This window comes from Podarcis pityusensis (genome assembly GCF_964106645.2).
Source record: "Podarcis pityusensis genome assembly, chromosome: 5".
Lineage (NCBI taxonomy): Eukaryota > Metazoa > Chordata > Lepidosauria > Squamata > Lacertidae > Podarcis > Podarcis pityusensis.
In genome coordinates, this window is record NC_138032.1 from 59,178,009 (window position 1) to 59,190,966 (window position 12,958).

General features: G+C 41.7%; 1 long non-coding RNA gene across 4 annotated transcripts in view; it reads left to right on the plus strand.

Annotated features, from left to right (window-relative positions):
* The first annotated feature begins 1,697 nt into the window (after positions 1-1,697).
* LOC308477992 overlaps positions 1,698-12,958 on the plus strand; it is a 100,454-nt gene continuing 89,193 nt past the window's right edge. Inside the window, exon 1 of one of the 4 annotated variants that reach the window (XR_013986788.1) lies at positions 1,698-1,946. This is a non-coding gene — a long non-coding RNA (uncharacterized lncRNA). The remainder of the gene's footprint in view (positions 1,947-12,958) is intronic. The other 3 variants (XR_013986789.1, XR_013986790.1, XR_013986791.1) reach the window with 3 other exon arrangements.

Consider the following 12,958-nt stretch of genomic DNA (forward strand, 5'->3'; position numbering starts at 1 on the left):
CTTGACAGAACTACTGTATAATAGCAGGGCACTTACCTCTAATCATAGGCTGTGAAAACTTGACATTTCCATTCGAATTACTCAAGTACCACGCTGTTGTCTTGTACAATGGCTTATGTAAGTGAAGCGGTGAACAGTGTTTCTGAAATGAAGCTTGCAATTGTCTTGTTTCAGGTAGGATTATAAAGTTGAAGCCACCTCAGCATTATGCTTTTCCTCCACAGGAAGCACATCTGGGTAGGAAAGAGCAAGGTTGCTATGTATAGATCACACGTGATAATCATCATGTGTATATATATATATATATATATATATATATATATATTTGTGTGTGTGTCACTGGTTTTGAACTCCCTTTATTTTAGTCCTGGTGGCCTTTTAGCCAGTGGCTTTTTAAAATGTGTTTTAATTATGGGGTGTTTTTTTTTATTCCTGCTGCTTTATTAATGTTGTGGGCTTTTTTCTTTCTTTTTACTACAGACTGTATTGCATCTTTTGTTCTATTAATTGCTTGAAGGCGCTGTGGGTTAAACCACAGAGCCTAGGGCTTGCCGATCAGAAGGTCGGCGGTTCGAATCCCCACGACGGGGTGAGCTCCCGTTGCTCGGTCCCTGCTCCTGCCAACCTAGCAGTTCAAAAATACGCCGAAGTGCAAGTACATAAATAGGTACCGCTCCGGCGGGAAGGTAAACGGTGTTTCTGTGCGCTGCTCTGGTTCGCCAGAAGAGGTTTAGTCATGCTGGCCACATGACCCGGAAGCTGTACGCCAGCTCCCTCGGCCAATAAAGCAACCACAGAGCGCCACAACCCCAGAGTCGGCCACGACTGGACCTAACCGTCAGGGGTCCCTTTACCTTTACCTTATGGTTAAACTATTACTGTGTAAGCCGCTTTGAGAGGGTTTTTACTCAAAAAGTCAGCCTATAAATGTTTAAAATAAAAAGAAATAAATATATTTGTATTTAGTGCAAATAGTTATTTTGTTTTATTTCATAAATGTTATACACCGCTTGAATGTAAAAAAACCCCCTCAATGCAATAAAAAAATACAACCCTACTTTGAAACATATAAGTTAAAATACAAAAAAGATTAAAATTACCTCAACTTTCTAAATCTGGGTGTACAGTGCACTGCATAGCTACAACCAATCCTAGCTTTTGCAGCATAACTATATGCAATTAAGCAAATGTGTGCATGTGACAGTCACAAATGACAGTATACACACAGGTGTCATGATGTTTCATCTACGCAGAGTATTATGTTCCCACAACGTATCTGGACCCTGAATAAACAGAGTCACCCTCAAGCAACCCGAAGTACGCAAAAACACCTAAATGAGAAGGCAGGCCGCATCTCTTGCAAAAAGTGAAAGGCTGCTTCCTTGAAAAAATCTCAGGAGAAGCGGTAGTTTAGCAACAAAACAGGATACTATGGACAACAACAGCAGGCAAGGGCTATTTCCACACCAGCTTTATAGGCCTGGAACTGCTGTTTCACTCACAAAGAGGCTACGCTGCATTACAATAATTTTGCATGCCAGTTACTGCTTTCCATTCTATTTTTGTGTGTGTGCTGGTTTGCCTGCTTCTGATGAGAATTAAAGCACATGTGTGTCTTGTGTGGACTGACGAAGAGCTCATTTCCTACACGACAAGGTCCTTAGTGCAGCAACCACTTGGAAGCACAGCTCTTAATAGGGAGAAGGAGGGCGGTACTTTCCTTCCTGCAATTGGGCAGCTTTTCCTGGTCCCCGCACAGGCTTTCCCGCCATTTCTGTGCCTTCCCGCAGAACCCGAGGGGTTTAGGAGAACTGCTATAAAGGAGTGAGTCAGCATTGCAAGGTTCTTCCTCTAGCCCCTTTTGCAGGCTTTCTAGCTGAAAGGACAAGAATTGGCCGTTGGAGGCAGCTGAGAGGAGGGCCAGTTTCTTCACTCAGCAACACCCGGTAAGTTTACTCCCAAGTCGCATTCATTTTTATTTATTAATCTTTTAAAAACCGCCTTATTGAAGGTGTGGTTTTTTTTTTTTAAAAAGCCAACATATTGAGCACTAAAATCCAAACTCGTTTATAAAAAGAACTCACTGCCTTGTTACTCACTTCCAAGAAACTGAACCAGGTGGTTAATTTTCTTCTGCTGTGTTTTAGTCGGTATATTTAAATGACTCACACAAGGTGTTGGGTGTTTTATATACAGTATTAGTAAGCCCCTTAGAGACAGAAAGCGATGAATAAATGTAATAAAATAATACTAATAATACCCCACCCCTACAATACTAGCCAAGTCTTTCCTTTTTCCTGCTGGGAAAAGAGGTGAATTGCAGGGGCTCTGGAAAAAGCACATCTCTCTCCCTTATTCCCACCCCTGTTATTGGGTTCCCTTCGTTTCTCCGCCTTTGTCCATTATTAAAATGGGTGCTCATCTCCCCCCCCCCCCATTGTGGAACTTTTGGCTCTGCTAGTTGTCCAGATGCTCCTCCCTCTTTCCAAGAGGAAAGTTTGATTTATGCCTTATTGTTGCCATGTGTGATGCCTATTCAATACATGTGCCCCTTAATCTGTGGTTGGTTGGAAAGGTCTGTTTCTGCTCAATAATGTTTATTCAGAAGATCAAAACCCAGCCAGATGGGCAGGGTATAAATAATAAAAAATATTATTATTATTATTATTATTATTATTATTATTATCAACCCTCAGCTAGAGCCTGTAACAGGAGAAACACCCCATAGGCTTGGACTATATAAACCCCACTGCTTGACTTTTCAGTGAGGGAAGTGAAGGCACCAAACCTGATCTCTCAGTGTGGGTTAATTAATATTATTTTAAAAAGGAACAGGAACTTTAAATCCGGCACAGAAACCTGAATTTTGATCAGAGCAGTGGGAGAAGACTGTTTAACCCTTTTCCTTCTCTGCCAACTCCCTGCCTTGTTTTCTCTCTTCTTATCCATTTAAAGAGGTTCCTGAAAACATTTTTCGTCAATCTCCTGGGTTGTTGTTTTTTAGACAAATCAGCTTTTTGGCGCACCACTCGCCCAATCCCAATCCAAAGGTATTGCTGGGGTAAAGAGGTTCCTCCAATGTGTCTCTGAGCAGAAAAACCACCTCCCCTTAGAAATCGCAGATTGGAATGGACACTCAAGATGTACAATAGGGTTTATATGCCTGGTTACATCCTCCACCCTCCCTCTTCCTGTTGCCACCCAGTGCTGAGATTGTTGCCTCAATTTCTTTGAATAATCGTCCTCCGGTAGTGGTTGGTTCAGTAAATTAGAACCTATTCTTTAGATTACTTTTCTATCTCCTTTAAACATCACTTTGAGATTAGTCGGGATTATTTTATATAGTGGCAGTGTGGCTGAGAAAGCTGGAACTCCTAGACTTTCTACTGCAAGGGGAAGTGGAGTTTTAAAAGGTCAATTGCAATATGCAACGCTCTGCGGGTATTCCATATTTGGGTAATTTGTCACCTGTGTTGGTGTCTTCTCTCACGTATTGGCAGCACAATTTAATCTCAATGCTTGTGATTTTTTAGGGCTCTCTAGAAAGACTGAAATTGCGAGTCTCATGAATGAAACATCTCTGGCTGCCATGATTGCAAAAAAAAAAAAGTGTGTGTGGGGGGGGGAGAATGAATATGTCTACTGTGTTCTAAATGCCTACCACAGCAAATAAAATGCCCAAACTTCATAAACTTTTTAGAAAACAAATCTCTTTCCCATAGATACAAAAACACATATGCTAACATGCAGAATTAGTAACCCAACACAACATTAAGTAAAACACAATAATCTGGATATATAAGAAGCCCCAAAATACAAAGACCTTCTCTGTACAGTGGACAGGGAAGATATTTCAGGACCATTTGTTATCAATGGCAGAACTTTCTTTGTCTTACCGACTATGTTGAATGCTTGCTCTGTGGCAAACTGACATTTCTGTTTCTGTATCTTGGTTAGCTACATGCTCTAAGGCAGTGATGGCCAAACTTGGCCCTCCAGCTGTTTTGGGACTACAACTCCCACCTTCCCTAGCTAACAGGACCAGTGGTGAGGGATGATGGGAATTGTAGTCCAAAAACAACTGGAGGGCTGTTTGGCCATCACTGCTCTAAGGCAAAGTATGTATTTGTTCGTTTTCTGTACTCTTTGTGCTGCTTCAAACATGATGGTTTTTCCTTCAGTTTACACATTGGTATGCAAATCTTGCATACTTACATCATAGGTATTCTTGGGAAGCCATGATTGGCCATATGTGAAATAGTTATCCATATTTCATAGTGTCCAGGGTATGCTACTGTAGTATGCGTGGAAAGTGGCATTGTCTACCAAATGAACATATCAAATGTACTTGTCCACTTCCAGATTCTTTCCAGGCACAATTCAAAGCACTGGCTTTATTTATTTTTATTTTATAAAAATGTATATATACTGCTGTGTCATAAAAAATATATCACAATATATACCAACGATATAAAAAACATGAAAATATACAGTAAAATTGTGAGGTGTTAAAAGCAAAAGAATTAAAAACAAACATCAGTAGATAGGCTTGACAGAACAGAAAAGTTTTCAGCAGGCGTTTAAAAGTTGGCACAGTTAGGCGGCTGCTGAATCACTATTGGCAGGGTATTCTACAGGACTGGGCCAATGACACGAAATGTTTGTCGTTATCCAATGAGCCTCTCCAACCCCAGGAACCACCAGAGAGGCTCTTGCAGATGATCTCAGGGACTGAGCTGGAATATAAGGGTTCAGGAGATCCCTCGGGTAAAGGTAAAGGGACCCCTGACCATTAGGTCCAGTCGCGGACGACTCTGGGGTTGCAGCGCTCATCTCGCTTTATTGGCCGAGGGAGCCGGCGTACAGCTTCCGGGTCATGTGGCCAGCATGACTAAGCTGCTTCTGGCGAACCAGAGCAGCGCATGGAAACACCGTTTACTTTCCCGCTGGAGCGGTACCTATTTATCTACTTGCACTTGACGTGCTTTCGAACTTCTAGGTTGGCAGGAGCTGGGACTGAGCAACGGGAGCTCACCTCGTCGTGGGGATTCGAACCGCCAGCCTTCTGATTGGCAAGCCCTAAGCTCTGTGGTTTAACCCACAGAGCCACCTGTATCCTCGGGTATCCTGGACTTAAGTTGTTCAGGGCTTTTACAACAAACACAGGAACCTTGAACCTGGCTTGGTAGTATACTTAATGGCTCTTAAGAGCCTATGACCAGGGTATAGCAAAGACTTTCTTCTCCGGCGCGAGTTTAGGAGGTGGCAACTTTTTCTGTGGTTGTGTCCCCACTTCACAGACTGTTCCCTGGCATCTTCATCAATGGTTTTAGGTGCCAAGTTAAAACAAGCTGTCCATGGGTATTTTCTCAGGCAGTTGATGTGTAAGTTATTTTGCCGCTTTACTTTGGTTATTTTAAGGATTTTTGTGTTTACATTGCTGCTGATAGCTTTGACACTCTGCCATTTGTGTTGTGTGTGGTTTTTTAAAAAAAAACATTGTTACTATGGTATTTTAACCTGTTCTAAGCTACTCGGAAGGAGGGATATAAAGATCTTAAATTAAGGAAGTGTGTGTGTGTGTGTGTGTGTGTGTGTGTGTGTTTAAAAAATCATATCAGTAAAGGCTGTAGAATAGGTGGCCTATAGAATAAACATGGTACCTTACAATGTCTTCTCTGTTGTAGATTTGCACAATGGGTGAAATGAGCCCTATTCACTGATTGCCTCTTAGGGGAGTAATAATTTTGTGAAGGGTGGTGTGGGATCATGCCTGCCCTACTATTCCTCTAGTGTCTTCTGATTAATTTGATCAGTTGGTGGAACAGACTCCCACTGGAGGTTGTGGACTCTCCTTTTTAAGCAGAGGTTGGATAGCCATCTGTTGTGGATGTTTTAGTTCAGATTTCTGCATTGCAGGGGGTTGGACTAGATGACCCTTGGTACCCTTCCAATTCTATGATTCTATATGCTCACGCTGTCTTGCCTCACTCAGCAATTGAGCCACTCAATTCTGCACCAGCTGCAGTTTCTGAACTGTTTCGAAAGGTACAGTGCATTACCGTGATCAAACCTAGAAGTTATCAAAGTGTAGACAACAGAAGCTAAGCTTTCCCTGATCAGGATGGAGCATAGCTGGGCCACCATTCAAAGCTAATTGAAGGCAATTAATACCACCAAGGCACTTGGGCCTGAAGCAACAGCAGTTGATTCATAAGTACCCCAAATCCATAAGTACCGACACACTTTTAGAGGGAACATAACCCCAGCTCATCTATCTAGTCTAGGGAACCTCTTTGTACAAAGAGTTGGGGAACTTGCTGCACACATTGCAGATTATTGCTGTAACCTGCCCTAGAACCTTATGGTGAAGGGCAGGTAAAAAATCTAATTAATAACAATTAATAAATAAATTCTGAAGTGAAATGCATGCTGTGTGCATGTAGGCTCCCTGCCCAGTTTTGAACCCTTCATGCATAGAACAGACTCCCATGTTTTTGCTGTTTATAATACTGAATTTTAAATTATTGTAACCCACCCTGATATTTGCTGGCAAAGGGCAGGTGATGGTAATAACAATACTGTAGTTCAGAAATGTACCCAAAATGTGACTAGCAAGGGCATGGCCCTACAATCCCGTCTCATGCAGCTTATTAATAATATGAGGGGGGCAATAAGTGAATAGGCCTTTGGTAATGTGAGATTTCACACAGCGTGCCACGCCTATTCTTCAGTAAATTTACTGAGGAAAAGAGGAGCAATATCTTGGTACTATCCCTTTGGATTTAAAGTGCTGCTCTTCCTCTTAAGCAAATTTACTCAATGGAAGATGCAGCAATATTGCTGCTGCTATGCTTGATTAAGTTTACTTACGGGAAAGCACAGTAGTGCACAGCTTGAAATGGCACAACTAAGTCTGTCCCTCATTTTTTTAAAAATCCCTTTTTTATCAGATATGTTGCAAAAATGCAAAAGAAATAAATAAGCAGTGTTGTGATAATGAAAGACATTGAGCAACTAGGGACAAACTCAGTTGAAGAGAAATAAAAGTGGAACAGAGGAATTCTGGTGCTGACACACACTTAGATGGGCAATATTATCCAGTGACATTAGATGCTTCTTGGCTTTTTAGTAAGCCACAGAGTTTTGCCCACCGCTGCCATTCCAGTCATAAAGCATACTGTACTTCTTTTTATGCAGAGGAACTTCCTCCTCTCCTCAAAATCTTCTCACCTCTGCAGCTCCCTGGGTACCCTCAAAATCTGGTCAAGAAGATGGGGGGGGGGGAACCTTCTGGAGCTAATTTTGAGACTGTGCCGGGAGAGGAAGGGGAGGTCCCATTGCACCATAATTTCAGAGATGCAAATAATCGTTGTTTTCTAGTCCTAAAATAAAGTTATCCTACATATAGTGGTGAGAGTCTAGTAACTCTTACCAGTTGTTGTTGTTTTTTAATGCATTATATAGAGGCCTAAACATGAGACAGTAATTACTACCTGTTGGTTTTAGGGCAGTTTAGTTTAGTTTACAGTGGTACCTCGGGTTACATACACTTCAGGTTACGGACTCTGCCAACCCAGAAATAGTACATCGGGTTAAGAACTTTGCTTCAGGATGAGAACAGAAATTGGGCGGCGCAGCAGCAGGAGGCCCCATTAGCTAAAGTGGTGCTTCAGGTTAAGAACAGTTTCAGGTTAAGAACGGACCTCCAGAATGAATTAAGTACTTAACCCGAGGTACCACTGTACTATGAAATTTAATGGGAAACGAGAAAATGGTATAATGCAGTGTAGCGCAGTGCAGTGTTAAGTTCAGAATATTTCAGACAGAAAATGCAGATAAATTATATAGTTGGAATTCTCACAAGGGGGTGCTGCTTTCCCAGACCACATTCACACCATCCATTTAAAGCACTATGATACCACCTTTAGCATTTCCCCCAAAATAAATACCGGGAGCTATAGATTGTTAAGGGTGCTGAAAGTTGATAGGAGACCCAAATGTCCTTCACAGAGTTCCCATAGGTTTCTGAGGTAGAGGGATTGACTATTAAACCACCCTGGGAATTGTAACTCTCCAAGGGGCATAAAGTAAAGGTAAAGGACCCCTGGCAGTTAAGTCCAGTCGCAGATGACTCGGGGGTTGCGGTGCTCATCTCGCTTTACAGGCCGAGGGAGCTGGTGTTTGTCTGCAAACAGTTTTTCCGGGTCATGTGGCCAGCATGACTAAGCCGCTTCTGGCACAACGGAACACTGAAACCAGAGGAGCGCACGGAAACACCGTTTACCTTCCCGCCAGAGCAGAACCTACTTATCTACTTTCACTTTGACGTGCTTTCGAACTGCTAGGTTGGCAGGAGCTGGGACCGAGCAACAGGAGCTTACCCTGTTGCGGGGATTTGAACCGCCAACCTTCTGATCGGCAAGCCCAAGAGGCTCAGTGGTTTAGACTATAGCACCACCCGCGTCCCCTGTAAGGAGACATAGTGCAAGGGGCATAGTGGTTTCCTAATAACGCACAGCACCCTAAACAAACTGCAGCTCCCATAATTAATTGGGAGAAGCCAAGGCTGTTTAAAGTGATACAGTAGTTGTTTAAATTTGGTGTGGCGCTAGACCCAGCTCTACTCCAGAATTGATGAACCTGTAGTAGCAAAAGCTGGGTGGGAACAGAAATTGGATAGTTGAACATGAGAAGCAGAAATGGAAACAAGGGCATTGGTATGGGCTGGGACAGGAGAGATGAAGGGTTGCTATCCTTGCTGAAACATACAGATCACAGCCCACCTGTGAAATTTCTAGACCTTCAACCATTGAGTTGCAAATACTGTGGAAGAAAAAATGTTGATGTCACTTCTGCAAACATATTAGCAATAAATATATTTGTGAACCCAACAGAGCTGCTCCCCCCTCCCATGTGAACAGTTTCTCTTTTACTGGCATGATCAAGTTCTGAATTCTTTAATGTATTTTGTATCATAGCTATACATAAATAATGTTGATAATGTTTAAAATAATGAACTGGTATTCAGGTAATTGCACTAAATATTATAGTAAAGGAGAGATCAGAACATTGGTTAATATTAAACCACAGCATTGTGTGTGTGCTTGTAAGCCATTACAGGTTTATTTAAATTTGCAGGATCCTTTTATATTGTTAAATGTACTTCATTAGCAAACTGGTAGAGTGGAATAATATTGCACTGCTTTAAAACTCTCTCCAAATTCCTAATTGAAAAATGATGCTAATATTTAAAATGTCCTATTAACTATTACGATTCTTTGATTGCCCACTATCCTTGTTTCATTATCATGTTTGTTTATCATGATGATATTCAGCTGTATAATCTAAAACACATATATTTTAGCCCTTGGAAAATAAAATAAGAGGCTAGTAATTTGGTACTAGAAAGTTAATTCGTGAAACCTCTGATCTTTAAACTGTCACATGACTATTGATTTTCAATATTGTAAGGCTCTGTGCCACCCTAAGCGTGTAGTTCAGCAGATTTGGAAGAGTTTTCCCCTTATCAGTTAAGTCCCTGAGTACTTGTGCATTAAGGCAACAAATATCCACGGTTAACGGTGTGTCACATGGTAACTGAGTGGACGTGCCAATTTTCTAATGAAGTTGGGTTGTTGGCAAACACACCAGTCATCATATATTGAAAGAGGTCTTCTTTTGTGTATTTCCAGCACACTTGAATGCTTCTAAAGATACCAGTTACATAATTGTCTAAGGGCCAAGCGAAGAGTGAAAATGCACCCAACCAGCGCCAGCACAAAAGGGAACACAAAAAAATACTGGAATTTAAAGCAAAGTCGCACGAAGCCTGTAAACCTTAATAAGGCTGCATATTTATTTGCTGCTTGGGCTGAAGATGCTTTGCATTCTGAAGGAAAGGGGGATGGAACTACGATTGAAGCACCACTATTTTTTAAAGCACTAAAAGAAAACATTTAAGGGAGCACTTATCTGCTGCTGATATTTACATCAGTTCTCCTCCCCCACCTGCACACTTTAATAGTAATTTGGCTATATAGTGTTTTGTTTTGCAAAACAGATTCACAGAACATAGAATAAAACTAAATAGCTGGGCTGCCATAAAACTGGATTGTGTGTTTTTTAATATTGTTTTATAAATAAAAAGCCTGATTCCCTCTTTGACACCCCCCCTCAATCACCAGATAATTAAATCAGCAATGGAGCCAGCGCTGCAGTTCTCATAAATAACTTGTCACTGCAGTTCCAAAACCGTGAAATAAGGGAGCCCAACCAATTACGTTCTTTCTTTACATAAGACCAGCCTATCACTTCCAGGATGTATCATAGAGTTGAAACCCACTCAGATCCATGCGCTGTACAACCCCCCCACCCACCCAGACGAGTAGCAGCTGAAGGCCAAACTACGCGTAATGCCTACACTTCATTTTGTTCTGTGAAATTTAGGCACCGCTTGATTGTATGAAAACATCTAAGTGGTTTACAAAAATAACAAATCAAACATTAAAATGGTTAAACAACAGGTCTTTTAAAATATCCCGAAGGACAATTAAAATTATCAGTGAATCAAAAAGAAATAAAACACAAGTAACTTCTACAGGTCTGGATAGGAGTGCCTAAACAAACAAATGTTTTAAGAAGGCACAAAGAAGAACATATTTTTAAAGTTGTGCGAACTTTTTTTCGAACTGCCATCAAACGTGAAGCAATGGTTGGGGTGGCAAGCAGTATTTAAATCTGCAGTTGATACCGAATTGGGAGCGGTAGCCAATGCCTCTGAAGAAAGAAACAGAATTAAAGATGACCTTAACAGCTTAGATAACTGGGCCAAAACTAACACAGTGAATTTCAGTAGGGATGTATGTCAGGTTCTAAACATAGGCAGGAAGAACAGACTGTACATATATAAGATGGGGTGCACGTGAATTGCCAGCAGTACAGTGGTACCTCGGGTTACATACGCTTCAGGTTACAGACTCCACTAACCCAGAAATGGTACCTCGGGTTAAGAACTTTGCTTCAGGATGAGAACAGAAATCGTGCTCCGGCGGCGCGGCAGCAGCAGGAGGCCCCATTAGCTAAAGTGGTGCTTCAGGTTAAGAACAGTTTCAGGTTAAGAACGGACCTCCAGAACGAATTAAGTACGTAATCAGAGATACCACTGTACATGTGAAAAGGATCTAGGGATCTTAGACCAGAAGCTTAACACAATTCAGCAGTGTGATGGAACAGTGTGATGGAGCACCCTAGAACACTCTTCTAGGGTGCATTAACAGAAGTATAGTGTCCCGATCAAGGAAAGTAATAGTCCTGCTCTATTCTGCCTTGTTCAAACCACACCTGGGACTTGGCAAGATTGGTAAAGAAAAAGCGTTTTCTATGCGTTGTATATGCAATATAACACTGACACCAGATGGCGCTGTGGAGTCCCGTCTTTCCCTACTGGATTTCCGTGTATGAGTTTGCAACACATTTAACTGAATCGCTTCTTTAATGTGTCTAGATAGATCCAACCCTGGAATACTGTGTCCAGTTCCGGGCGCCATAGTTTAAAAGGGGATATTGACAAGCTGGACTATGTGCAGAGGAGGGCAACCAGGATGATCAAGGGTCTGGAAACCCAGTTTTATGAGGAATGTTTGAGGGAATTGGGTACGTTTAGCCTGAAAAAGAGGAGACTGAGAGGAGATATCATAGCCATCTTCAAATATCTCAAGGGCTGTCACATGGAAGATGGAGCAAGCTTGTTTTCTCCTGCTCAGGAGGGTAGGAGCTGAACCAATGGCATCATGCTATAATTTGAAACTGAAACATCTACACCATACCTTTAAAACATGGCTTCTTCTAAAGAATTCTAGGAACAGTCTGCCCTCACAGAACTGCAGTTCCCAGAATTCTTTGGAGGAAGCCATGTGCTTTAAATATGTGGTGATCTAGTGAGCCTGCAGGAGAGAGTGAAAAAATCAAATTACCACTGCTCTGAACCTGGGAACGGGCTGCCAGATGACGTTTGGAGAGAGTGCTTTTGACAGAACGGATTTGACAGCTAGCTAAACAAGAGTAAGATACTGTTTCCATTGTCCCTTTCTGCATTTAAAAAAAAAGAAGAGGAAAAGTAACTGAAATTTTATCTTTAATGTTTGAAATTGTGCTTGAAAGAACTGATACAAGTGGAGACTGATTCCCTCTAGAGGGAGCTTTTGAAACTGTAACAGGACTGTAACTGGGGAATTTCCAGCTGCAGAAAAGGAGTTTGGGAACCAGAGAGCGACCTTGGACTATTTAAAAATGTTGACAGGAGAGGCTATTGTGACTTATGTAAGATAAGCTGTTCGCTGGGACAGCTTCACAAGAAGATGGATGATATGACTCTCAAAGTTGATAATTTGGAACAGAAAGTGACCAACTTGAGTCAAAAAGCGAACACTAACACAGAAATAATTCAGGACTTGGTACAGGAACCCATTTTGGCAGGGCAAATGGTGGAGGAGAAGGAGGAGAAGGAGAATGCAGCTGTTGTTGAACATAAAATAATACAAGTGAGATCTGTGGATTTACAGAAGCAAATTGGAGATTATAAGTTGAGGCCTTCTATGATTGAATCTAGGAAAAGCCAGACTCCGAGGAATGGATCCCGGTTTGGATTAAAGAAGGAAAGTTGGAAAGAGCCCTCTATGCAGGGATTAACTGACTTTTGGGACATGGACTTGGGCCTGGAGGAGATTGAAGTTTTGGGGGCCTTTGGAATTGGAGGAATTTTGAAATATACCTGGAAATACTTTATGGACTGTAGTTTTAACTATGGAAATTCAGCTGATCTGTTCAGAAGGAAGAAAAGGATTGACAGGTTGGAATTTCCCCGAGATTGGCTCTTTAGCATTAAAGAAAATGAAGAAGACCTGCAGAAGGGACTTGGAAAAGAGTTAAGCGCCTCGGACATAAGATCACCAGGTTG